The 25,814-nt window shown below is 37.8% G+C and overlaps 1 pseudogene; it reads right to left on the bottom strand.

The window, feature by feature from the left end:
• The window catches only part of LOC123241254, a 52,939-nt pseudogene extending 27,523 nt beyond the window's left edge, over window positions 1-25,416 (bottom strand).
• Window positions 25,417-25,814: the final 398 nt, after the last annotated feature.

Here is a 25,814-nt window from a genome sequence, read left to right as displayed (position 1 = left end):
AAGAGGAAACATATAAGAAAAACAACTGCTTGAACGCATGGGTCAGGGTGGACATGACTGAGGGTGTAGACTCGAAACTACCACACCAATGCAACTACCAACAATTTGGAAATTGGTCTTGTTCAAGGACACATGACAAAACTAGTGGAAACGCGCATCGGCCAAGGGTGGGGGAGGTGCGGGGGCGGGGGGTTGAAGGGGAAAGGTGGAGCATGAATCATGTAACCATGTTAAAAATGAATATTAATAAATGTCAAAAAAAACTGTTGCAACAAATGTGGCTGGTAAAGTAAAAAAATCTACACATTGAAAAAAAAAATGAAGGACAAAACACATAAAGAGTAAAAAGTGCCTAGGGCCATATTGGAAAACCTATGGCATGTGTGACAGAGGAGCCTGCTTCCCTCCCCCTCTCCACATGTACCTGAGGACTTTCTCACATCACCCACCCCTCTGCCCAGCAGCCCAATGGAGATGCTTCTTCCCTCCCCTGTCTGGGGTAAGGCAGGGGACTCACATGTGGCATGAGGGTTGAAGTTTGGGCACTCAGTCTCTAAAAGGTTTGCCATCACTGTCTTAGGGTATTAAGAGAACTTGTGATTACAGATGTAATTAATACTAGATGTAATTATGTAATTAGTTATTTTTATAAGAATTTAATTTTTACTAATTACATGTAATAACAAATTTTCACAGAAGTTTTCCCAAGTTATATGATTGAACTTATCTCTCTCCCTCCTTTCCTTCTCCCCTCCTCATACTAGCAGGCAATTCAGTCTGGGTTATACATGTATTATCATGCAAAACATATTTCCATATTATTATTGATCTTTGACAAACAGTTGGGAATTAGATGGAGTACTCCAGAATTGGAGAATGGTAAACATTGGCTATAATTTTTTTTAAGAGAATTGAATTTGAAAAAACAAAGGTTATTGATTCTGAGTTGGATTCTTGAAAAAATTCTAGAATGTCTCAATAAAATGATGGTTATTGAAGATCTCCAAAAGGATCAGAGGCAGCATGGCTTCATTAAGAATAGGTTATCATATAACTTAATTTCTTTTAGTCAATAGACTGACAGATTATGGGAATGTTGAAAGTATAGTTTTACTAGTTTTTAGCAAAGCATTTGACAAAGTCTATAATGCTATTCTTGTGAAAAAGAGGGAGAGATGTGAGCCAATTATAGCATAATTAGTTGTATTTAGAACATGTTGAGTGACTCAACCATAATGGTTGTCAATGAATCATTTTCAACCTTGAAATTCTCCAGTGGATTATCCCAGGATGTAGTATTTGCCCTTTATCATTTAATATTTATTTTGAATTCTCAGAAGAAAATATATATGGCATGCTGGTCAAACTTACCTGGGCACACAGTGGGTACAGTGTATATAGAGTGCCAGGCCTGGAGTCAAGAAGACTCATCTCCTTGAGTTCAAATCTAGCTTCAGATATTTACTAGTTTTGTGACTCCGGGCAAGTCACTTAACCCTGTTTGCCTCAGTTTCCTCATTTGTAAAATAGTCTGGAGAAGGAAATGGCAAAACCAATATCTTTGCCAAGAAAATCCCAAATGAAGTCACAAAAAGTCAGACATGCCTGAAACAACTGAACAACAATTGAATTTACAGATGGCACAAAGTTAGGAGAGAGAATGAAATTATTTGATGACAGAATAGTGTCGAAAAAACCTTCACTGACTAGCACACTGGACTGAATCTAATGGGATAAAATTTAATAGCGATACATTTAGAATCTTATGCCTGCGTTAAAAAAAATCAACTTTACCAGTACAAGATGGAAGAGTTATGGCTAGACTGCACTTCATCTGAGAGATAGCAGACTGCAAACTAAGTCTGAGCTAATGGTATGAGAGAACAGCTGAGAAAACAAATGCAAACTTAGGCTACATTGAGAGGCACAGAATATCTAGAATTACATGGTTGGTGTTCTCATTGGTCAGAACAAGTGCAAAATATTGTACAAGGTAGGATGTTGATGAGCTAAATAGTGAATAACTTCAAACTTGAACCATATAGGGTTTAATTGGAGGAACTGGGAATATTTAATCTTAGAAATGAACAGAATTAGCTCAATGGAAAAGGACATGATAATTGAATTTAACTTTTTTGAAGGAAGGACTGTCATGTGGATGAGTTCTTCTTTTGCTGGGTCACAGAATAATTAAGATCTGGAAACAATATGTATCAAGTTGCAAGGAGGCAAATTTAAGGTTAATGTAGGAAAACTTTTAATAATATAAAGAAAAAACTTTTAATAGTATAAGAAAAACTTTTAATAATTAGAACCATGAGACTAATATTCTATAATGGAGACCCAACTAATGACTCAACTTCTAAAGCTGTTTAATCTGAGTATATTCTTTCTGTTATTTAGTGCCTCAGGGGATCTATGGATTCTTGTGATAGATAATTTTTGTCCATGTCATTTCCTAAATTCTCCATGAGGAATTCACACCAAATTTTGGAAACTTTATTCTAGATCTCTTAATATTTCCTTGGTGCCAATATAGATTGACCACTTATCATTTCTTTCTCTGGACCATTGTCCAGAGGCTGGATCACCTTGTTTTTCAATCATGCATCTCTTTGATGCTGGCTTTTATGCTTCTTCAAGAGAACAAATTCATAGAATCACAGAATCTTGGAGTTAGGACGGACCATAGAGAGCATATAGTCCAATACCTATGAAAAAAGAATCCTCAATAACATATATAACATGTATTTGTTTTTCACTTGTGCCTGATTCTGTTTGATCAATAAATCACTCAATTTATAAATTAATTAGGTAGTTTGACAATTTCTTATTATATTGGCATGACCCAGCCATGAGCATTGAATATCTTTATAGTTATTTAATTCTTCCTTTATTTCATTAGAGTATTTGAAAAATTTATATAAATCTGAACCCTCGGATTCTTCCAGACTAGTTGTTAAAAATATGTCATGATTATAAGCAGAGATAAACTATTACAAATTCAAACTTTCTTTGTTGTAATAGTATAGCTCTCTTTATTTGCACTATTGAAAGCTTTATTTCGCTCCATGAAAGGGTGTTAATCTAATTTTTCCAAATAATCTCTCTGAAAAAATGAGACAAAGCAGTGGAATTGCTGGATATAGATAAGATCAGAAAGACCTTGATTCAACTCCTTCTTTTAGCACTTACTAGCTGTGTGACCACTGGGAAGCCACTATGCCATTCTTACCTTACATTTTAACATGCAAAATGTGGACAATTATACCAGTTTTATTTAAGTTAGTGGATTGTTTTGAAGTCTAAATGCAAGACTGCATATAAAATGTTCTGCAAACTTTTAAGTGTTTTCTAAATATCAGTTGTTGTTATGATCATACACTATAACTTGAGTGACTACCATGTCAAGAGGTTTCAGTGCTTAAATGCCTCAGAACTTAGTACAGTGCCTAGTACATAGAAAGTGATTAATAAAATACTGATTGATTGACTGATTAATAAAGTAGGTATGGGGAGAAATGGGCTTAAAATCCTGGGTTTTCAGATAATTAGAAAAAAGAAAAGTCAAGAAAGAAAATCATCGGAAATCACAAACAAAGATGGCTGCAGAGTAGAAGCAAGATGCTTTACTCTCCTCACCAACCCATATAGCTTACCTCCAAAAGACAAAAAAAACAAACAAATCCAGATGAAAGAATGAACCCCACAATAGGGTGTAGTATTGAAGGTACTTGGGATTTGGGTACTTTTATGCTATAAGGGGGGAAATAGCTCCTATCAAAATGTCAGCTGATTAATCCTCACCCACCTCACCCACAGTACCAAAGTTGGAGGCTGCACACCAGAGTTAGAGCGAGAGGGGGCACAAAATCTAGCTCTTTGGCAGCTAACTGGGACCACTAGGAACTTGCCCCCGAGAGCACCAGGACTTGAGACCCCAGGAGGCTAGAGAGTGCAGACCTTAGGTATAGGAGTGGGGCTGAGAGAGGCAGTAGATAGTGGAAGCAGCTCAGCACACTGACACTCAGGGGAAAACCTCAAGTGGAAGAGCAAGTGTGGACCAATTTCTGGGCTCTGGGCAGCCAACTAGGACCATGAGGGCTTGAGCCTGAAAACAGGTAGACCAGAGACCCCCAGAAGCCTGGGGAGCGGAGATCTTGGGCGCAGGAGTGAGGCTGAAAGGGGCCACAGACAGCAGAGGGCTAACAGACAGTGGAAGCCAGGAGACTTGCAAAGTAGCCTCAGGCAAAAAACTGCTCCTTAACTCCATACAAAGAGAGTCTGCCTGCCTTACTCAGACTTCTGGCTGAGAAAGCATAATGATGCCAAGCAAGGCCTAAGAAATAGCCGCCAAAAAGACCAAGAAAAAAGCTCTGACACTTGATAACTTTTGCATAGAAAAAACCCAGAAAACAGAGGAGGACAATTAAAGACATCCAAACCTTCCCCCAAAATGAAAATTGGTCACAAGCTCTTGAAGAGTTCAAATCAGAGATCATGAGAAAGATAGAAGAGATCTGGCAAGAAAATACCAGTTTAAAAGGAAGAATTTTACAATTGGAAATTGAGGTTCAGAAATCAAATGAAATGGTAAGCAAGTCAAAGACCAGAAATGACCAACTGGAAGCCATGGAGAGGCAGATAGACCAGATTGAAAAGGAAAACCAAAAGATTATAGTCGAAAACCAGTCTTTAAAGGCTAGAATTGGGCAAGTAGTAGCCAATGATCTCACAAGACAGCAAGAATTAATAAAGCAAAGTCAAAAGACTGACAAAATAGGAGGAAACATGAAATATCTCAATGAGAAGATAATAGATCAAGAAAACAGGTCTAGAAGAGACAACTTGAGAATTATTGGTCTTCCAGAAAAATCAGAGACAAATAGAAATCTAGATATCATAATACAAGAAATTATCCAAGAAAACTGCCCCAATGTCCTTGAACAAGAGGGCAAAATAGACATTGAAAGAGCCCATAGAACACCCTCTACACTAAATCCTCAGAAGATAATCTCCAGGAATGTAATAGCCAAATTCAAAAGCTTCCAATTTAAGGAGAAAATATTACAAGAAGCCAGAAAGAGACAATTCAGATATCAAGGATCACCAATCAGGATTACACAGAATCTGGCAGCCTCCACACTATAAGTACACAAGGTTTGGAACATGATATTCAGAAAGGTAAGAGAATTGGGTTCAATCACCTACCCATCAAAGGATCACCTACTTACCCATCAAAACTGAATATATACTTCCAGGGGAAAGTATGGACATTCAACAAGATAGAAGATTTCCAAGTATTTGCACAGAAAAGACCAGGACTAAATGGAAAGTTCAATATCCAACCACAAAAACCAAGAGAAACATGAAAAGGTAAATAAGAAACAGAGAGGAAAGAAAGAAAACTCTTATCTTTAAATTGCCTTCTTCAAGGGCTTCAATAAGATCAAATTATTTGTATTTCTACATGGAGAAATATTATGTGTAATTCTAAAAATTATACTCACTATTATAGTAATTAGAAGAATTAGTCATAAATAGAGATTGGAGTGCTAAATGGTCTAAGATGATATGTGGGGGGGAGTGTGTGAGGGGAATAGAAGATGGCACCAAGAGTAACTTGAAGGAATAAGAAAAATAGGATAATCTATACCACACAAAGCGGGCATTGGAAGGGGAGGGGATGAATACCATTATAAGAAGGAGTGGAAGAGAGCGTTAATAGGAAATACTTCAACCTTACTCTCAGTGGAATTAATCCTGAAAGGGAAGAGTAGCTAGATCCTTTGGGATATCAAATTCTATCTAATCCTATGGATAAAGTCAGAAGGGATAAACCAAGGAGGGCAGTGGGGTGGGGAGTTCATAAAGAGAGGGGAAGAGAAGGGGGTGGGAATTCATTAGGCCTTAAAAGATAATAAGAGGGGAAGGGAGGTGGTGGAAAGTAAACCAAGGGAGGGGAGAAGGGGGACTGATTTAAAACAAACCACTGGTTTAAAAGGAAATAGCATAAGAAGAAAGGGTAGAACTAGGAGAGAATACAAAAATGTTAGGGAATACACAGCTGATAATTATAACCCTGAATGTGAATGGGATGAATTCACTCATAAAACTGAAGCAAATAGCAGAATGGGTTAGAAAACAAAATCCTACCATATGTTATATACAAGAAACACACATGAGGCAGGTGGACATACACAGGGTTAAGGTCAATGGCTGGAGCAAAATCTTTTGGGCTTCAACTGAGAAAAAGAAGGCAGGAGTGGCAATCATGATTTCTGATAAAGCCCAAGCAAAATCACAAATATACTAAGCAGTGTGTGAGCTTTGTTAGATCTTGGTAACTTTGGGTACTTAGGAAATATGTTGGGATGTTTCTTAAAAATAAACTAATAGACAAAGAACATTCAATTAGTTATTAGATGTCGTTTTGGGCAAGAGAAACAGGTTCCAACTGTTTTCAACCAATTAGGTGATGCAGTGAATAGAATGTTGAACTTGGAGTCAAAAAGCCTTAAGTTCAAATCTATCCTCAGATATTAGAGATGTAATATTGGGCAAGTCATTTAGCATCATTCTGCCACAGTTTCCTTATCTATAAAATGGGAGTAATAATAGCATCTAAATCCAGGATTGTTCTGAGGATCAAATGAGATAAATCTATAAATGCAAGCCTTCTAGTGCTTAATAAATGCTAGTGATGAGGATGACAATGTTAAGACCTATATTCTATTGTACTATCTGATTCACTAGTAATTCTTAGGGACCTTGTATAGAGTTCATTAAAAAAAACAGATTTCTTAAGGTTCCAATCATTTTTTCTCTAAATCACTCTCTTTTTTTCCAAAAAGAAAGAAGAGAAAAATACAGTAGTTAAAATTAGCTACGATTAAAAAATGTACTATGTTGCATTAATTAGTAATTTTTTTAGAGTGAGCAGTTGGGTTGGAAGGGGGTGATAATATATTTGCAACATAAGCCAGGCCTTAATAATGAGTTTTTATGTTATTGACAAAGAACTATCAGCTCTGCAATATAAATGTGCAGTTTTAGTACCAAAGAAGTTTCTTTACCTGAAAACTGATCTTGTAATTTAAGTAGCCTGTCAATTGGTGGCAGTAATGATAGTGTGGTCCTGGACCATCAATTCAAGAGGAGGAGGGGAGAAAAGATTAATATGCTTCACAATGCCAATTTAAGGTAAAATTAGGAACTTTAAATTACTTAGCATAAATAACCACCAAACCAAATCATTATCCATGAATCTAACACTCTAACCCCTACATCCGACATTTGATCCATGAGTTTTCTGCTTATCTTATCAGAACCAAAAGTCTATGCCACTTTCCTACTCCATCTATTCTATACCATTGCTTGTTGTTTTTTTTTTTTTTCTTTTTTTCCTGTCCAAGATGCTGTCTTCCTCCATTAAAATGTAAAGGCAGGAATTATCTTGAGAGTTTTTATTTGTACTCCTGGAACTGAGCAAAGTGCCTAGAACATTCTATTCAGTTTTTTTCAGTCATATCCTACTCTTTATGACTCCATTTGGTATTTTCATAGCAAAGATATTGGAGCAGTTTGCTATTTTCTCCTCCAATTCATTTTTCAGATGAAAAAACTGAGGCAAACAGGGCTAAGGGGCTTGTAGCTAGTGTCTTCTAGATTTGAACTTGGGTCTTCCTGACTGACTCCAGGCTTGGCACTCTATTGTGTTGTCTAGCTGTCCACCCGGAACATAATAAGCATATAATTTCTTTCTGTTTCTGTTTCCTTCTTTCTTCCCTCCCTTCCTCCCTCCCTTCCTCCCTCCCTTCCTCCCTCCTTTCCTTCCTTCCTTCCTCTCTTCCTTCCTCTCTTCTTCCTTCCTTCCTTCCTTCCTCTCTTCTTCCTTCCTTCCTTCCTTCCTTCCTTCCTTCTTTCTTTCTTTCTTTCTTTCTTTCTTTCTTTCTTTCTTTCTTTCTTTCTTTCTTTCTTTCTTTCTTTCTTTCTTTCTTTCTTTCTTTCTCTTTCCTTTCTATATACTAGGAAACAAGCATTTATTAAACACCTACTATGGGCCAGGCACTGTGTTAAATTATTATCTGATCTGATTATAATTTGATACAATTATCATCTGATATAATCCTCACAATAACTCTGGGAAATAGGTACTATTAATAGCCCCACTTCACAGATGAGGAAATTGAGGCAAAGGTTAAATTATAGTGTCAATGGTTGGATTTAAATTCAGGTCTTCCTGACCCCCAGAATTTATCCTTTGTGTCACCTAGCTAGTATATGTATGTGTGTATGTATATATATATATATGTATATATATATATGTATATATATGCATGTATGTGCGTGTGTGTGTTTCCTAATTATTTATATATATAGTCAAAAATTAGAAATTCTCTGATACATTGGTATATCATTCCTCATTTAATTTTCCCTTTTTCTTATTCTTAAATCTCTTCCCTTTTGAAGTTAGTTTTAAAGAGAGAATTTCTCTTTTCACCTACTCAATTTTATCTGCCAAATTCTTTCCATTGACTTGACACTCATCTCTAGCTCTTACTTATTTCTGTTTAAGGAATCATCACACTCACTGCACTGGATTGTTCAGAAAATGGTTTTCCTTTTGAGCCAGCTAAATTCTGCTTGTCTCCAGTGTTTTCTCTCTAGCTCATCTTCTGTGGACAGTTTCCAGTTTGAATTCCAATTTGAATTATTCAAATTCAACTTGACTTCTCAATCCCCAAAGAAAAGGTCAAGAGCTATTACTTGGTATACAATAGTTTGCTAATTGAAGAAAGCTGCTTCTGGGGAGGAGACTGGTTTGGATGCTTACTACCTGTGTGACCTTGGTCAAGTCATTTAAATGGGTTTGTTGTCTCATCTGTAAAATGTATGTGTATGGATATGGGGAGGGGGGAAGGGAGGAGGTTGGCCTTTAAACTAGTTGGCCTCTTACATCCTTTCTAGGTCTCTATTTATAAGGTCATTGTAAACTTAGGGAGAGTTTTAAAGAGAGAAAACTAATGTTTAGAATTGTCAGATCTGAACAAGATTTTATGTAGTTTAATTACAAAGATAAATGCTATGATGAAGGCAAATGCTTCCCTGAGTTTATCCAATTTGGGGATAAGCCTCCACATTCCAGACCCTAATTTTAAGCAGCATATATATAGTTATGTTGATACGTGTAGATAATATGTTTACTTAGAAACACATGGCAGAAATCATAAATCCAAATATAAGCCAAAGTCGTTCAATGATACAGAGTTAGAGAATCTTTGTAAAATATTTGGAACCAACCTGGCAGAGTTTTACTCACTTTGTGGCAAGCATGATATCATGCTTAAAGAATAGAAAAGATGATTAAAATTATTCTGGGAATATAAAACCCAGCTTGTTAGAGATTCAGTGATAGTTAACCCAACAATCACTAGACAAGAAAATATGAACATGATTTAAATTTCTAATAAAAAATCTTATGATTCAAACTTCTACTCCTACCTTTTAGAACTTTTGCAAGTTAACACAGTAAGTTATCAATTTTTCAAAAGTGAATTGAAAAAGTGTAATACTCTTTTACATCTCTCCATGGAAGAAAGGATTGTCAGTATAAAATAGGAATTATTTCAGGGATAATTTAGTAACTCTTCTCTGGTTCAGCCTGAGATAGAAACTGTGAAGGAGAAAATTAAGTTAAATAATATTAATCAATTCAATAGTCTAAGACAAATAATTCTAAAGCCCCACTATTCCACCTGTCCTGGACTCTTACTGCTATACATTGATTGGGCATCTGTGTATGCTGCTTTATATTATACATTTTATTTTTATGAGCCTTTTTTTCCTTAACTAGATTGGAGATTTTCAGAGGGAAGGGAGAGTGGCTTACATTTCTGTGAACCCCTCCTAGCCATTGGCACAAAACCTGGCATGCAATTTATAGAATCAAAGTTATCTTGTTGTTCAGTTATTTTAGACATGTTTTACTCTTTGTGATCCCATTTGGGATTTTCTTGACAAAGATCCTGGAGTGGTTTGTCATTCACTTCTCTAGCTCATTTGACAGATGAGGAAACTGAGGCAAACAGGGTTAAGTGACTTGCCCAGGCTCACACTAGTAAGTGTCTGAGGCCAGATTTGAACTTGAGAAGATGAGTCTTCCTGACTCCAAGCCGAGCACTCAAACCATTATGCCACCTAGCTGCCCTGAAAGGAGACCTTAAAGACCATGAAATTCCATCTTCTGATTTTTCAGATCAGGGCCTAGATTGGTGACAGTCTTGCGGAGTAAGGCACTGTTAGAATTTGACTTTAGGTCCCTCCAAAGCCAGACCTCTGTCTATTAGAACTTAGCAGACATTCAAAGTAATTTATTGATTGCTAGAAGTGATCATTGGGAACACAGAAAAACAACAGAAGAAAGAGTTCCTCTCTTCAGGGCTTGCCATCTAAATAAGATTTGCAAATCTATGACAAAATAAGGAAGCAGAGTGTGTGTGTGTGTGTGTGTGTGTGTGTGTGTGTGAATTTAGGTAATGAAAGAGCAAAAAATATCAATAAAAATGTATTTGAAAAAATAAAATATATGAAAGAAGCAATAAGAACTGGATTACATGGTAAGTGCTAAATAAACTCTTTTAAATTGATTCAATTTATTTTTTTAAACTCTTATCTTCAGTCTTGGAGTCGATACCGTGTATTGGTTCCAAGGCAGAAGAGTGGTAAGGGTGGGCAATGGGAGTCAAGTGACTTGCCCAGGGTCACACAGCTGGGAAGTGTCTGAGGTCAGATTTGAACCTAGGACCTGCCGTCTCCAGGCCTGGCTCTCAATCCACTGAGCTACCCAGCTGCCCCCTAAATTGATTCTATTTAAAAGAGTTTATGTAGCACTTGTTTATATACACTAATTTATAACTTGTAAATTGAAAATATACAAATTCAACAAACAATTACTCATTTGTTAAGGTGTAGGACAGTGATGGGCAACATTTTGAACTTCTTGTGTCAAAATTTCCCAAAAAATGAGCATAACTCAGGTGGTGTGTCACTTCGAGAAAAAAACCATATTTTTGCAATATTTATAGTTTAAATAACATACTTCTCAGCCGCATGTCATTGAAGATGGCTATGCATGTCAGCGATGACATGCATGTCATAAGTTTGCCATCAGGGGTATAGGACATTGAACTAGAAGTTAGAAATAAAGATTTGGTAAAATATAATTCCTGTTTCTGATGACTTTATAAAAATAAGGAGCATTTATATAGTACTTTGAGATTTATAAAGCTCTTTATAAATTATTTCATTTAATTTTAATAATTGTTATTTCATTTGAGCATTATAACAAACTTGATAATTAGTGTTACTATTATCATTCTTTTACAAATGAGGAAAATGAGGCTGACAATAGTTTAATGTCCAATATCATTTAGTCAGATAAATGTCTACAGCAGCATTTGAACTTGAGTCTTCTTGACTTCTAGCCCCATACTCTATCCATTGTGCCACTGAGTAGCCTATGTAACAAGCAAAATAAGACAAACACATTAACCCCTATAATGCAAATTAAAATATTATGAGTACAAAGGAAAAGATCAAATAAGATGCTATGAGGAGGGAATTGGACCAAGAGAGATCTCTTCCTACAGGGGAGTTGTATAGAGAAAGACGGGGGTCAAGAGAGCCTTCAAGGAGGAAATGATACAGGGACAGAGGTTTACAGGAAGAGGAACATTTCAACTGGTGAAGAATCGGAGCAAAGTGGGCAAATAGTGGAGAGAGGGAACCCTCTGTGAACGGGAGAGATCGGAGGAGCAAAGCCATAGAGATGGAAGAAGGAAGAATGCAAATGTGGGTTGAAAAGTAGCCTAGTTTGGTTGAAGTCTATAATAGGAAAAAGAGGTGTGGAGTGAAAATAAGCTAGAGACTTTGGAAGACCTACAATCAGATGATCAAATGAGATCTTCTTTTTAAAGGGCTTAGCACAGGACCTGGCACTGAGTTCAAATGCTTAATAAATGCTAATTTCCTTCCTGCCTATGCTGAAGAGTTCGCTTCTTAATTTTAAGCAGTGGAAATTTCCCTAAGGCTTTTCAGCTGAAGAGTGACATGATCAGAGGGGGCATTTGAGTATTGACTTTTGATTGAGAAGACTTGAGTGCAAATCCTAATAGATTCTTTGTTTAGGCAGCTAGATGAAGTAATGAATTCAGTGATGAATGACAAAAAGCAGCTATTATTATTACTATCTATGCTCAAAATGCTCTCCCTCCTCTACTCCCTCTGACTTCCCTAGCTTCCTTGAGGTTCCAGCTAAAAATTTTTGTAGGGAAGCCTTCCTTAACCCTCCTTATTCCTAGTGCCTTCCCTCTGTTAACTATTTCTTATTTGCTTCTTTATCTAACATATTTTAATATATTTGTTTGTATATTGTCTTCCCCATTGGATTGACAGCTCCTTGAGGGCAGGTACTATCTTTTGTCTCTTTTCATATCTTCTGCACTCAACACAGTGCCTGACATACAGTAAGTGCCTAATAAATGTTTATTGATTGAGTGAATGATCTTAGGCAAATTACTTAGTTCCCACAAGCCCATTTCTTCATCTATAAAAATGATGGAGGGGCAGCTGGGTAGCTCAGTGGAGTGAGAGTCAGGCCTAGAGACAGGAGGTCCTAGGTTCAAACCCGGCCTCAGCCACTTCCCAGCTGTGTGACCCTGGGCAAGTCACTTGACCCCCATTGCCCACCCTTACCAATCTTCCACCTATAAGACAATACACCGAAGTACAAGGGTAAAAAAAATGATGGAGATGGACCAGGGGGCCTCTGAGGTCCCTTCCCAATCTATGGTCTCATGGTCCTTTAAGAGATTATGCTGAAGTTTGATGTGAACAGAGCCCAGATCATTACACCACATCTTAATTAGGCATCAGCCTAAAGAAAGGGCAGGGTTTTTTTTTCTGAGAGTAGCATCATCCTTGGAGATCTCTCCAGAGGAGGAGCAGGGAGTTGAGTCAGAGTATTAGAAAGGAGTGATTCAGAGACAGAGAAAAGGAACCAGAGCCAAAGGAAATGAAAGACAAGAAAGAGTTGGGACACAGGCTCTGAAGAATCATTCTTTGCCCCATATTCTCTTGTCTTGGGTGCTAGCCCTTCCTCTGCCAACTAAGACTGCTTTACACCTGTGCCTGCTAAAGGATCTAGCCAGCTGGTCTACAGAAAGTGATCGAGAGTGTATGAAGTTCTTATTATGCCCATTTTACTAACAAAGGAAGAGACAGAGAGAAGTTTAGTATTTTGCCTGGAGTCACACAACTAGTAGGTCCCTAAGGTTAAGTTAAACTCAGGTTGTCAAGACTCAAAGAAGAATTTGAATAAAGTATCTTCTTCTAAGTTATTGATTCTAGAGCAGTGGTTCCCAAACTTTTTTGGCCTACCACCCCCTTTCCAGAAAAAAATATCACTTAGTGCCCCCTGTCACATACTATCACCGCCCCCTTACAGTTATTCACCGCCCTCAAATGCACCTATGGACATCACTGTTCCCCTGGATTGCTGTAGTACCCACCAGGGGGCGATGGCACCCACTTTGGGAATCACTGTTCTAGAGAAACCAGCTTATTCTGGAGAGAGAGGACCTGAGTTTCAAATCCTATCTCTGACACTTACTAACCTGTGCTGGTGACCCAAGATGCTCTAGTATATAAAGAACAAAAAATTCTGAGTAAATGCTAATCCATTTACTAAACATGTAGCAGCATGACTTGGAGTCTGGAGAGTGAAATGAAGAGTGAAGAGTTAATTCAGAAATAATTCAGCCCATAAACAAACTTAATGGTACCTTTGTTTTTTGTACTGCCTTGGAATCCCTTATGAGTTAATGACCATCTGTTGGGGAGATGAGCCCTTGGGCTAAGAGAAACTTACAGATAAATATTTCAAAGCATCCTCTCCAGACCATGTAAGCAGGTCCTTCTTTTTATGAGAATAAGCCAAATTAATTTGCAATGGTAGCCATGAGTGAAATATATTTGCTCCCTCACTTACTCCCTGAAACAATTCCACTGTATAAAGAGAAGGAAAAAGTGGAAGTAATGGATAGCATCTTGTATCTCTATCAGACCTAATATATCTTGGAAGTGAGGAAAATTGGAAATACCCCACTGACACATATCAAATGGGGTCTTTCCTATGTAGAAAGGAGAAGGTAAGAAGCCATCTTCGCTGCTGCCCATCTGAAGATTTGCAGCATCTCTCAAGGCCAGCTTTCTGAGACATTGGTTAATTGTGAAGAATGTCTTTTAATGAGTTTTTGTGTGGTTCTTGTTTTTCCTTTTCAAATGTGAATGACTATTTACCACCAAAAGATCATTCTTTTACAGAAGCATCTTTCAGTAAGTCAACAATTATTATTAAGCGTTTACCATGTGCCAGGCACTGTGCTAGTGCAGAGAATAGAAATATAAGCAGAAAGAATGATAATCTGTCCTCAAAGAGCTTACACTCTAACTGAAAAGAAAGCATGGAAAAAGAAGCTGAAAAGGAGAGGGAAACAAAGAATATAGCCAGTGTGGAGAGGGGAAGCAGTAGAAGTGATTAGACATGGCTGGCCTAGCATCCCCCTTGAATGAAGGTTGTAGTAGAAACCATCTGATTAGAGGAAAAGACAACAGGGATGGAAGGGTTCTTCCAGTGTGTGAATTTCAGAGCAGGCTTCAGGGTGGTAGAGGAAGTCTAAAGGGCACCCTAGAGATGAATGAAATCCTAAACTTAATATTTGCTGTTAAATAAAAGAAATCATATGGGCAGGAGAAACTGATCTCCTTTTTCCTAAGTTATCTTCTCTAGACCCAAAATATCATTAATTTCAAAATAAAATAGGTTACTGAGTTTCCCTACTCTCTCTTAAGAAATGAACAAGTAAACTGTGGGAGCAGAAACAGAGAAGAAAACCAACTGTTTGATCACATGGTTCAATGGAGATATGATTGGGGATGTAGACTCTTAAACTATCACTTTAGTGCAAATATCAATAATATGGAAATAGCTCTTGATCAATGACACATGTAAAAGCCAGTGGAATTTCTTGTTGACTCCAGGAAGGGGAGTGGGAGGACGGGAGGGAAAGAATATGAATCATGTAACCATGGAAAATTTTTCTTAATTAATCAGTAAAAAAAAAACTGAACAAGTGAGGGTTACAATAAGGAGATCACATCAAGAACAAGGCGGATGATATGTTCAGGTAGGACTACAGCTCTGGTGTGAGGGTTTGCTGAGCCCTTTTTGGGGCTACTCATCCACTTTTGGTGTCCACCTGGCACTCAACTCTCACCTACAGATTCAAGAAGTATGCACAGCAGCCACAGTCCAGTAAACCATCATAGCAGACTAGGTAAACCAGTTTGAGAGTAACTGGCAGGTCTCAAACCCACTGGCGTGTTAGGAGGCTGTCTACCCCAAGCATGTTCCAAGACTTCTCCAAGTAGAAGGGGCAGATGAGAACGTTTTGTTCCAACAATCATAAATGCAGCTTGAAGCAGTCACTGTGGATTGCTCAGAGCTTGGTCAGACGCAGAAGATGCCAAGGTTATCCTCTGCATCCTGGGCCATCGCCAGTAGTCCTGACTTTTGTCTTGCCACTGGACTTGAAAGACTCTGGAGGAGAAAGTGAGCCTGATGACTTTGTATAATTCTGCCCCACAAATCCAGTTCATGTGTAAGTCAAGACATCATCCATGATATAATTAGTCCTCTTTAAAATCGAAGGACAAACAACAACACAGATCACAGGATTGCAGGTTTTTAAAACAGAAGAGACCATAAAGACTAGCTGTTGCTAAAAATGACTATGACTCCATGTGATTAAGGAAGGCTTATTTGATGACAGAATCAGATTGGGGAAATAGCTATTGAAACACTAGGAACACATAATGGAAGAAACACTATTAGAGCTGTTGTGCTTCATACCAAAGAGGATCATAATGTTCCAAAAAATGCAATTTATACTAGCATGAATCTAGCAAATGTGTTCCAATAGATGAGAGAACTAAGTAGTAAAATGTACAAAAAGATTTTTTTCTAACGAGAAGTCTCATTCAGAACAGAGAAGTTTCCTCAGTTTATTTTCTTGTTATTCACACCTTTACCTCTACTCAACAAAATCTCTTGCTCTTTGTGATAGAGATATACAGCAGCCAAGTAAAGTTACTGTAACCTTAAGAATCTGCTACAAAATTGTAGATTAAAATATTGGATTCTTTTAAACTAGGAAACTTTTCCTAGAAACTGAAGTATTAAAATTTTCCAAGAAAAAGTGGGCTTTATGAGCTCCTTTTTCCTTCTCTGTGAAAACTGTTTTACAATCATTAAACTTCTCTAATAAATGATGATATTCAGGATAGGCCTTTACTTTTGCCCATTTGTTATTTTTTGGACTTAATAATCTAATTAAACAGGTTGGGTTGGCACTAGAGTGACTTACTTTTATCTCTTCTTCTAATTTGGAACTGAGATTTATTTTTTATTCTAATCAAGCAGAGGCAGCCAATTCTGAAACAACTTACCATAAGTCCCCAAAGTCTTAGGGCAGTTTTAAGTTTTAATGGGTTATAAATTATACTGGTATCAATAACCAATCATTTCCTCTGTGTTTGTTGATATTGTTCCGTCATATCAATTGTGTCTGACTCATCATGACTCCATTTGGGGTCTTCTTAAATACTAGAACGGTTTGCCATTTCCTTCTCCAGTTCATTTTACAGTTGGGGAATTAAAGTGAGCAGGGTTATGTGACTTGCCCTGAGGCCATATTTGAACTCAAGAAGATGAGTCTTTCTGACTTAAGGCCCAACACTTTATCCACTGCAATACTTAGCTGTCCCCTATCTTCATTTTTGAGATAAGGAAACTGAGTCACAAAAAGGTGAAGTGACCTGTCCAGAGTCACACAGCTAGTGGCTGGATTTAAACTCAGATCTTCCTTACTCCATGAACAACACTCAAGACACTGTGCCATCTGCTAAGGTGAGGTAGAATGGTTAGGAGTCACCACACCAGGGAAATTGTAGACCCTTGGAGTATTGAAGCCAAAAAGAAAATAGCACAGATTCATGGAGAAAATATTTTAAAAATTCTTACTATGACCAATATAGAAGCATGTTTTGCATGGTCATATTCATGTATAATCCAGATCAAATTGCTTAAGATCTCTGAGAGAGAGAGAGAGAGAGAGGAGGGAAGGGAGGGAAGGAGGCAGTTTGGCTTTTAAAATTTGAGAAAACAAATATTAAAAATTGTTATTACATATAATTGGGGAAAAACTGTCATTGAATTAAAATATAAATCTGATGTCTTGATGTTGGCTAGAAAAAACTACTTAAAAATTTGCAGGAAACATAATTCAAGTCTGAGTGGTACAGGAGAACAGAGTTGGATTACTTGAAAGCACAAACAACAAATACAAAGGATTTCTCACTTCAACCACTTGCAAAGTCCCACCAAGTATAACATTGCTTGAAAAATACTTTGTACCTGTTTGGCATTGTTAAAACTGACACTACCTTAAAAGCCTGATTGGCAGCCTTGTTACAAGGGACTTCCAGGTGGCAATGAGAGGTGCAAGCCATGGTTCCAACTCATTACATAATAAAAAGAAATTCTGTTGGGTAGAAGTAGGAAGAGAAGTTTTGTTTCCTAAAATAACCGCTTCTTTTCTAGAGAAAGCACTGGCACTGGAGCTGCTCTGGGCTCCCAAATTGTGATAATTTTGACATAAACTCTGGCTTGCTCACTGGGTTTCAGCCATTTCTGATTCTTTGCGACCCCATTTGAAGTTTTCTTGGCAAAGATACAGGAGTGGTGTGCCATGTCTTCCTCCTGCTCATTTTACAGATGAGAAACCCAGGAAGACAGGTTTAAGTGACTTGCCCAGGGCCACACAGCTAAGAAGTGTCTGATGCCAGATCTGAATCCAAATCTTCCTAACTCTGGGGCCAATGCTCTATCTAGCGTGCCACACAGCTCCCCTCACAAGCTCTTGCAATTCCTATCAAGCTAAAGAGGCTTTGAGGAGAGGACCTAGAAGTGTCAGGCTATATAACTAAGTGTAGAGAGGCTGATTTCAGTCAATCCTCATCCAGGCGTGTTCTGGTAAATGTTTCACAACTACTGTGTGTGTGTGTGTGTGTGTGTGTGTGTGTGTGTGTGTATGTGTGTGTTTTAGAATTGCCCCAAACCCATTTTTAAATTTAATTTGTATTATTTGCATTTTCTCTACTACGTTCTTAAGTCTAGATAATCAACGATCAATAAACCAAGCCTTGATTTATAGTATTTGGTGATTTCTGAGGGATAAATGCTCACGCTAAAAATCTAACAGTCAACTTGAACTGGCTCCATCACATCTCATCAAGGTCACCTACTAGAAACAAGAAAGATGTATATCTGCATCAGTGTCAGAGAGAACGAGAGTGAAGGCTTCGGGACTTTTTAGAGGTTCTAAAGATAATGAGTGCTATTAAACCTGAAACAGAGCCTCAATAATTGACCAAGAGGCTGGGCATGTTACTGCTTGATTAAATTAATAATGCAATAGAACTTATTCATAGAGCAGTTCCAGTTAGGAGAAAATCATAGGGACCTAAAAAAAACAAAATAAAACAATATGTGGCCTTGTCAGAGAAACGACATAATAAAAATATTTCAAAGACACACTCCAAAACTAAGATGAGCTAGATAGGGGACTGTGTTTGTAAACATACATATCAATTCATGTAATCCTATAGTTCATACTCCAATTTTTGCCGTGTGGAATAAAGCAAAGCAGATTTGTGAGGTACTTTTAAATCCCTCTGTTAAACAATTTCCACCTCTAGCTCTTTCTCTAGTTCTCCCTTTTTTTCATTCTCCCTTTGATCTTTTCCTTACTTTATCTCTTATCGCTCTTGAATCATCTTCCAAATATTGAAGGTTGGGGCTGGGTTCTTCTGTTCCAGTTGCTTCCACTGCCAAGAACTGATTAGTGACAGGAAAAATAGGGGTGAGGAGGAAGTGTGGGAGGAGAAGAGGAAGGAAGCTGGTCCCTTGATAGTCCCCATTTCTTTGCTTTCTTCTGCCTCCATCTTCCTTCCTTGCTTCCACCCCAGGGCTGTTTTTTGTTTTCTTTTATTGTTATTATTTTTAAACATGATATGAAGACTTGGCTTTTGATAGAACAATGAAAGTGAGAAGTGGGTGGTAAGTGTAGGAAGATGGGTCCCCAAAGGGCCATTTATGAGAAGAGGAACTTCCAAAGTCTGTATGGTGAAGAGATGGGTCTAGACCTAGCCCCAGACTGGGGAGTAGGAATATACAGGAAATGCCGGAATGATAATAGCTGACATTTAGATGGTGTTTTAAGGTTTACAAAACATTTTACATATATTATCTTCTCAGTTGAGAAGATTGTTCAGTTGAGAATCCCTGTGAGGTAGTGTGTGGGTGAGATAAAGGTACAGAGACAATTGCCAAACCCAGTCATTGCCTCCTCCACTTGCTAAGAAATATTCCTGGATCTTTCATTTGCAGATGAGGCCATCAAAGACCACTTTTTTTTTATCCAGGTGAGGAAATTGTAGCCTAGAAACCTTAAATGATTATTTGCTCAAATTCATGCAATCAGTAAGGGATTCAAACCCAATGCTCTTTCCATCATACCCCTCAGCCTCCTAAAAACATCAAAGTCTAATTCAGAGCTCTTGTGTGCATGCATGTTATTTGAGTCAATTCTAAAGGGGTATGAATGAACCTACAAGGGGAATAGGCTTATTTAGATGACTTCCAATCCAAGGGACTGAGTCAAGGTTGACTCTTGTAATTCCCTTAGTTCAAGGGTTCTTTGCCTTATTTTTGTTTATTGGACCCCTTAGACAGTCTGGTGAAAACTATGAACTCCAGACTTGAAATAATGTTTTGAAATGTGTAAAAAAAATTCACAGTATTACAGAGGAAATCAATTCTTTTAAAATATTGAAAACAAAAGCAAGTTCACAAACCCCAGGTTAAGAACTCCTGCTTTAAGGGATCTGTCAGGGTAGATTAGGGAGTTGGAAAGACCCTTACCTGAACAGTGGAACATCTACCAGATTTTACAGTATTGGTGTTAGAACCTACTGTGCCACCAAAAAGTGCTTAGATTAGAAGGGCTGACCTTGTACTCCTGCCAGGGCCACTTATAATGTGAGGGAATGATCTATTAGATTCCTTAGCATGATTAATCCAGTCTCTGACATTTGGTTCTGAACAATTATTCTGTTCACAACATTCAGGTCAATCTTGGTCAACGCAGAAAAACCATCAAGTAAGAATCAGGGTCTAAATTGTGCACTTAGCCTAAATATTCTCACTGGGTTTTCTTACTTTGGCTTTCAGAAAGGCACATTGTTTTCTTGTATGGTGGGTTTTTGTTTTCATTTTTAACACAATATCCTAAAGTTTTCTTCATTTTCCCCATTGCTGTTTAGTTTTAAAAATATTCAAATGGAATCAGTGCCTCCTGTTTTAAAAGTAAAATGATAGGGGGCAGCTGGGTAGCTCAGTGGAGTGAGAGTCAGGCCTAGAGACAGGAGGTCCTAGGTTCAAACCCAGCCTCAGCCACTTCCCAGCTGTGTGACCCTGGGCAAGTCACTTGACCCCCATTGTCCACCCTTACCACTCTTCCACCTATGAGACAATACACCGAAGTACAAGGGTTAAAAAAAAAAGTAAAATGATAAAGAAATGACACATAATATTCAATGGACACATAGCAGTCATGTATAAATATATAAAAATCTTCCAAAAATGTATTTCCCCTATTCAAACAACTTAAGACAAACTAGCTTACCTAATAACTTCTAGATTTATGTAGTACAATAAGAGGAGACCAAAATTCTGTTCAATTTAATTTAGTTCCAATCAACTCAACTCAATTCTATTCTGTTCAGGATACATTAATTAAGCACCTATTATCAAATGGGCAGGGGACTAGGGATACAAAACCAAAATTTAAATAGCCCCCCCCACTCTCAAGGAGCTGATTCTATGGGGGAACACAGTAGGTACATAAATTAGTAAGTTAGATGCAAATATATGTGAATCTAGTTGTATGTGCATATGTATATACACATATGTAAATATATACTTACAAATATTTTTCTAAAGAAACTTCAAAAGGGAAAAAGAACCAATATGGGATGAAGTGGGCTGGAAAATAGGGCTGAGCCATGAAAAGTCACTCAAACTCATTACAGACACTGCAATCACATAATGGTCTCCACTATTTAACTAATAATCACACGATGAAAAATATGCTTTATGAAAAATTTATAGCCTTGGTCATTCATTTTTATCTCTCAGTGTCTGTTTTCTTCATTAGCAAAAAGATTCCAATAATTCAAGTGCTACCTATTTTGGAAGGTTATTGGTTAGAAGATGCTTTGCAAAACTTAAGGTGCTCTACAAAAGGAAGTTATCATCATCATCGTCATCATTGGAGATGGCCTGGTGTAATGAATACACATCTAGCCTTGAAACCATGAAGATCTAGGTTCAAGTCCTGCATCTAACATATAGTGGCTACTTTGATCAAAGGGGAGATTATTTTCACTCCTCATCGTACTTTGTTGTCATTGTTCAGAAGTTTCAGTCATGTGTGACTTCTTGACCTCACTGGGAGTTTTCTTGGCAGTGGTATTGGAGTAGTTTGCTATTCCTTTCTCCAACTTATTTTACACATGGGAAAACTGAGGCAAATAGGGTTACGTGATTTGCCCAAGATAACATATCTAGGAAGTATCTGTGGCCAGATTTGAACTCAAGAAGATGAGTCTTCCTGACTCCAGGCCCAGCACTCTATTCACTGTACCACCACTAGGTAATATTAATCTAATATTAAGATTACTGTTTCAGAGAATGTACTTAGGAATTCTCAAAACCAATGAAAACATAAATCTTCAGGTCTCACTCATAATTATCATTATTTTTATAAGCCCAATTGATATTGTTCCTTAGTCTCCTATCCAGACTCTTATTAGAATGGCCAACTGGCCTGTTTTTTTAATTGGCAAAATTTTATTTAATTAATTAACTTAGAATATTTTTCCATGATTACAAGATTCATGTTCTTTCCCTCCTCTCCTTCCACCCCCCTCCTGTAGCCAATGAACAATTCCACTGAGTTTTGCATGTGTCATTGATCAAGACCTATTTTCATATTATTAATATTTGCATTAGGGTGAACGTTTAGAATCTACATCCCCAAACATATCCCCATTGACCCATGTGATCAAGCAGTTGTTTTAGTTCTGTGTTTCTACTTCCACAGTTCTTTCTCTGCATGACTTGACTATTAATGGCCACTGTTTCCAAGATCTTTTCTAGTCATTTAAAGAACTCAGCCAATCCAACTCACTACACTTCTGAGGAAGCAGTAGAAAGAAGATAGGACTTAGAGCTGGGAAACTGGGTCAAGAGTTCCAGATCTTCTGATGACTACTCATGGAAAGTCAGTTCTCTGAGATTCACTTTTTTCATCTATAAAATGGAAATAATAATACTTGTTCTATCTGAGTCACAGCAGAACTGTAGTGAGGAAAGCCTACTGTCAACTGATTTCCATCAATATTCTAAGACTAATTAAAAGGCAATATTCTAAGATGGTGGTGGGACATGGCTCTCTATGGGTCAGCATTTCTCCTCAGTGACCTAGGTCACTTTTGTGGTGAACCACTAAAAAAAAATACTGCCTCTCACTAAAAAGGGGATCGGATTATACAGATAAAACTGAAAAGGGTAGTAGAGGAGTCTAATTAAACCCCCTTGGAAGAAAAATAAGAAAAAAACAACCACCTACAATTATAGTTCTAAAGCTCTGTTAATGTGAGAGGCAGGACTTGAACCAGACTTGGGTTCAAGTCTTGACTTTGACACATATAGCCTCTGAGATCTTGAGTAAGTCATTTAATCTCTCAATGTTCTAAACAGCCCTCTAAGACTTTCAGATGGAGAGAAGATATTAACTTTCACTGGAAGAAGGATTTCCCTTTTTTAGGAATTTCTTATGGTCAATGAAACCTGTTCCAATCCCAATCCCTTTTGCTCAACAAGCATAAAGCTAATAAAAATTCTATAGGGCATGGAAAAAGAGATGTACCTAACCTATAAATTATATATATTTTTAATGAGAATTTTTAAATTTATTTTTTTCAATTATTGGCAATAATTTCCTGACATTTTAGGATTCAGATTTTCTCCCCCTCTCCCTTCTCCACTCCTCCCTGAGGTGATAAATACTAATATAGGTTATACCAGTCCTTTCAAGAAATACATATTTCTATATTGCTCATGTCCTGATAGAAGACACATATCACACATACAATAAAAAAAAACAACTCCTGGTGGAATTAAATGAAAGATGTTACATTTTGATCTGCAATCAGACTCCAATAGTTCCTTCTTTGGTGTGGAGAGCATTTTCATCATGAGGCCTTTATGGTTATGTTGGAAACTTACTTTGCTGATAATGGTTTAGTCCTTCATAGTTGATCCTCATATAATATTTCTGTTTATGTATTCATTCTAATTATAAATTTTAAAAGAAAAAAGGAAGCCTTACTGACTATTGAATTTGCCAATTTCAAGAAATAAGCAATAACAAAAAAGCTGCTTGGGATTTTCCAGCTTTGGAGACTTGCCTTCTCTTCCATTTGGGCAGGCTCAAGTCTGACCAAGTTGCTTTCCTTTGGCTCAGCTATTAAGAACTTCTGTTGGAAACATTCTATAAGAACTGGTCACCCAATATGAGCACATCAGCTTCATTAAATAATTATCATGCCTTTTAAACAGTTTCAGTCCAGCATCCAGTTATCTTGAAGACTAATATGACTCTAGCCTAGTAACCAATAAGCATGGCCAATAACAGTGCACATATACAGACATTTAATCAATCAATGGACAAGTGTTTATTAAATGCTTACCGTGTACCAGATCCTGAATTACACACTGTGTCTAAAGGCAAAAGTAAGATAATTCCTTTCTTCAAGGAGCTTACATTCCCTGCATGCCCTACATACAGAACTCTGCTTTCACAAGCAAAGGGAAATTATAAAATGGATGGCTGGGAAAGAAGTGGGTGTGAGGACATGTTTGCTTCCCTTTCCCTTCATCACACTTCATTGAAGAAGGCCAGTGCATTTAAGAGCTGGCATATTTTCACAAGCGACCAGAAATAGGCTCTAGTAAAATGTAGCCTTTTAACAGGAAATGGAAGGTTAACCTCTGTATACTGACAGCATTATGGAGAATAATAATTTGAGCACAACCATTCCTGTTATAAACTACTTCATTAACTACTCTCCTGGTTCATAGATTTAGGGCTGGAAGGAGCCTTAGAGATCATCAAGTCCACTATCCTTATTTTACAGATAGGGAAACTGAGGCCCATGGTTACACAGCTGGCAAAGTCCCATCTGAGGCAGGTCATCCTGACTGCAAGAGCATCACTCATAAGAGAGCACAGGCTTTCAGATTCTGCGTGCTATTTAGTGATTGACTCAACAACAGCAAAAAAAATTTTTTTTAAAATTAAAAAACCCTACTAACCTACCCACGTCAGATAATTATACTTGCAGTAAAACACACAGCCACCAAAGACTGGAAACCTTTTAGGAGCTTTTTATCATTTCCTGCCTTTTCCAGAATGAGGCTAATTTTCTCCCATTTCAGCAGCAGGATCAAGTAGAGAGGGAGAGGGAGAGAGAGGGAGAGAGAGACAGATAGACAGACAGTCAGAGAGAGGAGAAAAAGAGAGACAGACAGACAGACAGACAGTCAGACAGACAGAAAATCAGAGAGAGGGGAAAAGAGACAGACACAGACACACAGAGAGAGGGAAAGAGAAAGAGAGAAAGAGAGAGAGAGAGAGAGAGAGAGAGAGAGAGAGAGAGAGAGAGAGAGAGAGAGAGAGAGAGAGAGAGAAGAGAATGGATTGTCAGCATTATTGAAAAGATTCATGATTAGTCACACTCACTTGAAGGCAAGTTTCTTGCCAGACACCACTGCACTCATTAACAGACCTGAGAGCTGGCGCCCCTCCAACAGCTGAGCAACAGCTACAGAACTGGCGGGCCCAAAGGGACCTACAAAACCCTGTGTTCTCCCACACCCTGAAGTGAGAAAGACCAGTTTAGGCATGCCTGGGTGAAATTGTTTCCCCAGATGCCAGGTTGAATCTGTTTGTTTTATGCTCTGAATTGCTTAAAATATAATTATCCAGGAACCCAGCTGGTGTTGAGATGAAGGTAACATCTTTCCATGTTCCTTGGAAACTGTTACCTGTCCGGTGCCACCATTTTCTCCCCGTTGGACTGTCGGAGAGCCTGGCAATTCCGTACCATGTTATCTTGTGCTACGTCCTACCCAGCAACAGCTGTTACCTGCTGCCTGGAACATTCCTGGAATGGCAAACATTTCTTTCCTTCATCTGACTGATAACAGCAACAATAACTTATATTTCTCCATTTTTGCCACTGAAGAGCACATTACCTTGCAAACTTATCCAATTCATTTTTTGATGTTTTACAATGAAATCAGACTGGGAGGAAAAATAATTCTAATTTTCCACTGGCAAGAAGGGTTCCGATGCAAAAACCAGCAATAAGGGATTGGCTCAGATAAAGTATAAGACCAGTAAAGGAGCTTGGGTGTTCTGCTTTCTAGGATGGTGATCTCTTCCATTAGTTCAACTCAAGTCACTCAAGTCAACAAACTCATTATGTGCAAGGCACTATGTTAA

This window comes from Gracilinanus agilis, chromosome 3, assembly GCF_016433145.1.
Source record: "Gracilinanus agilis isolate LMUSP501 chromosome 3, AgileGrace, whole genome shotgun sequence".
In the NCBI taxonomy this organism is placed as follows: Eukaryota; Metazoa; Chordata; class Mammalia; order Didelphimorphia; family Didelphidae; genus Gracilinanus; species Gracilinanus agilis.
Note: the sequence above shows the minus strand (reverse complement) of the source record. Positions and strands in the feature narration are given on the sequence as shown.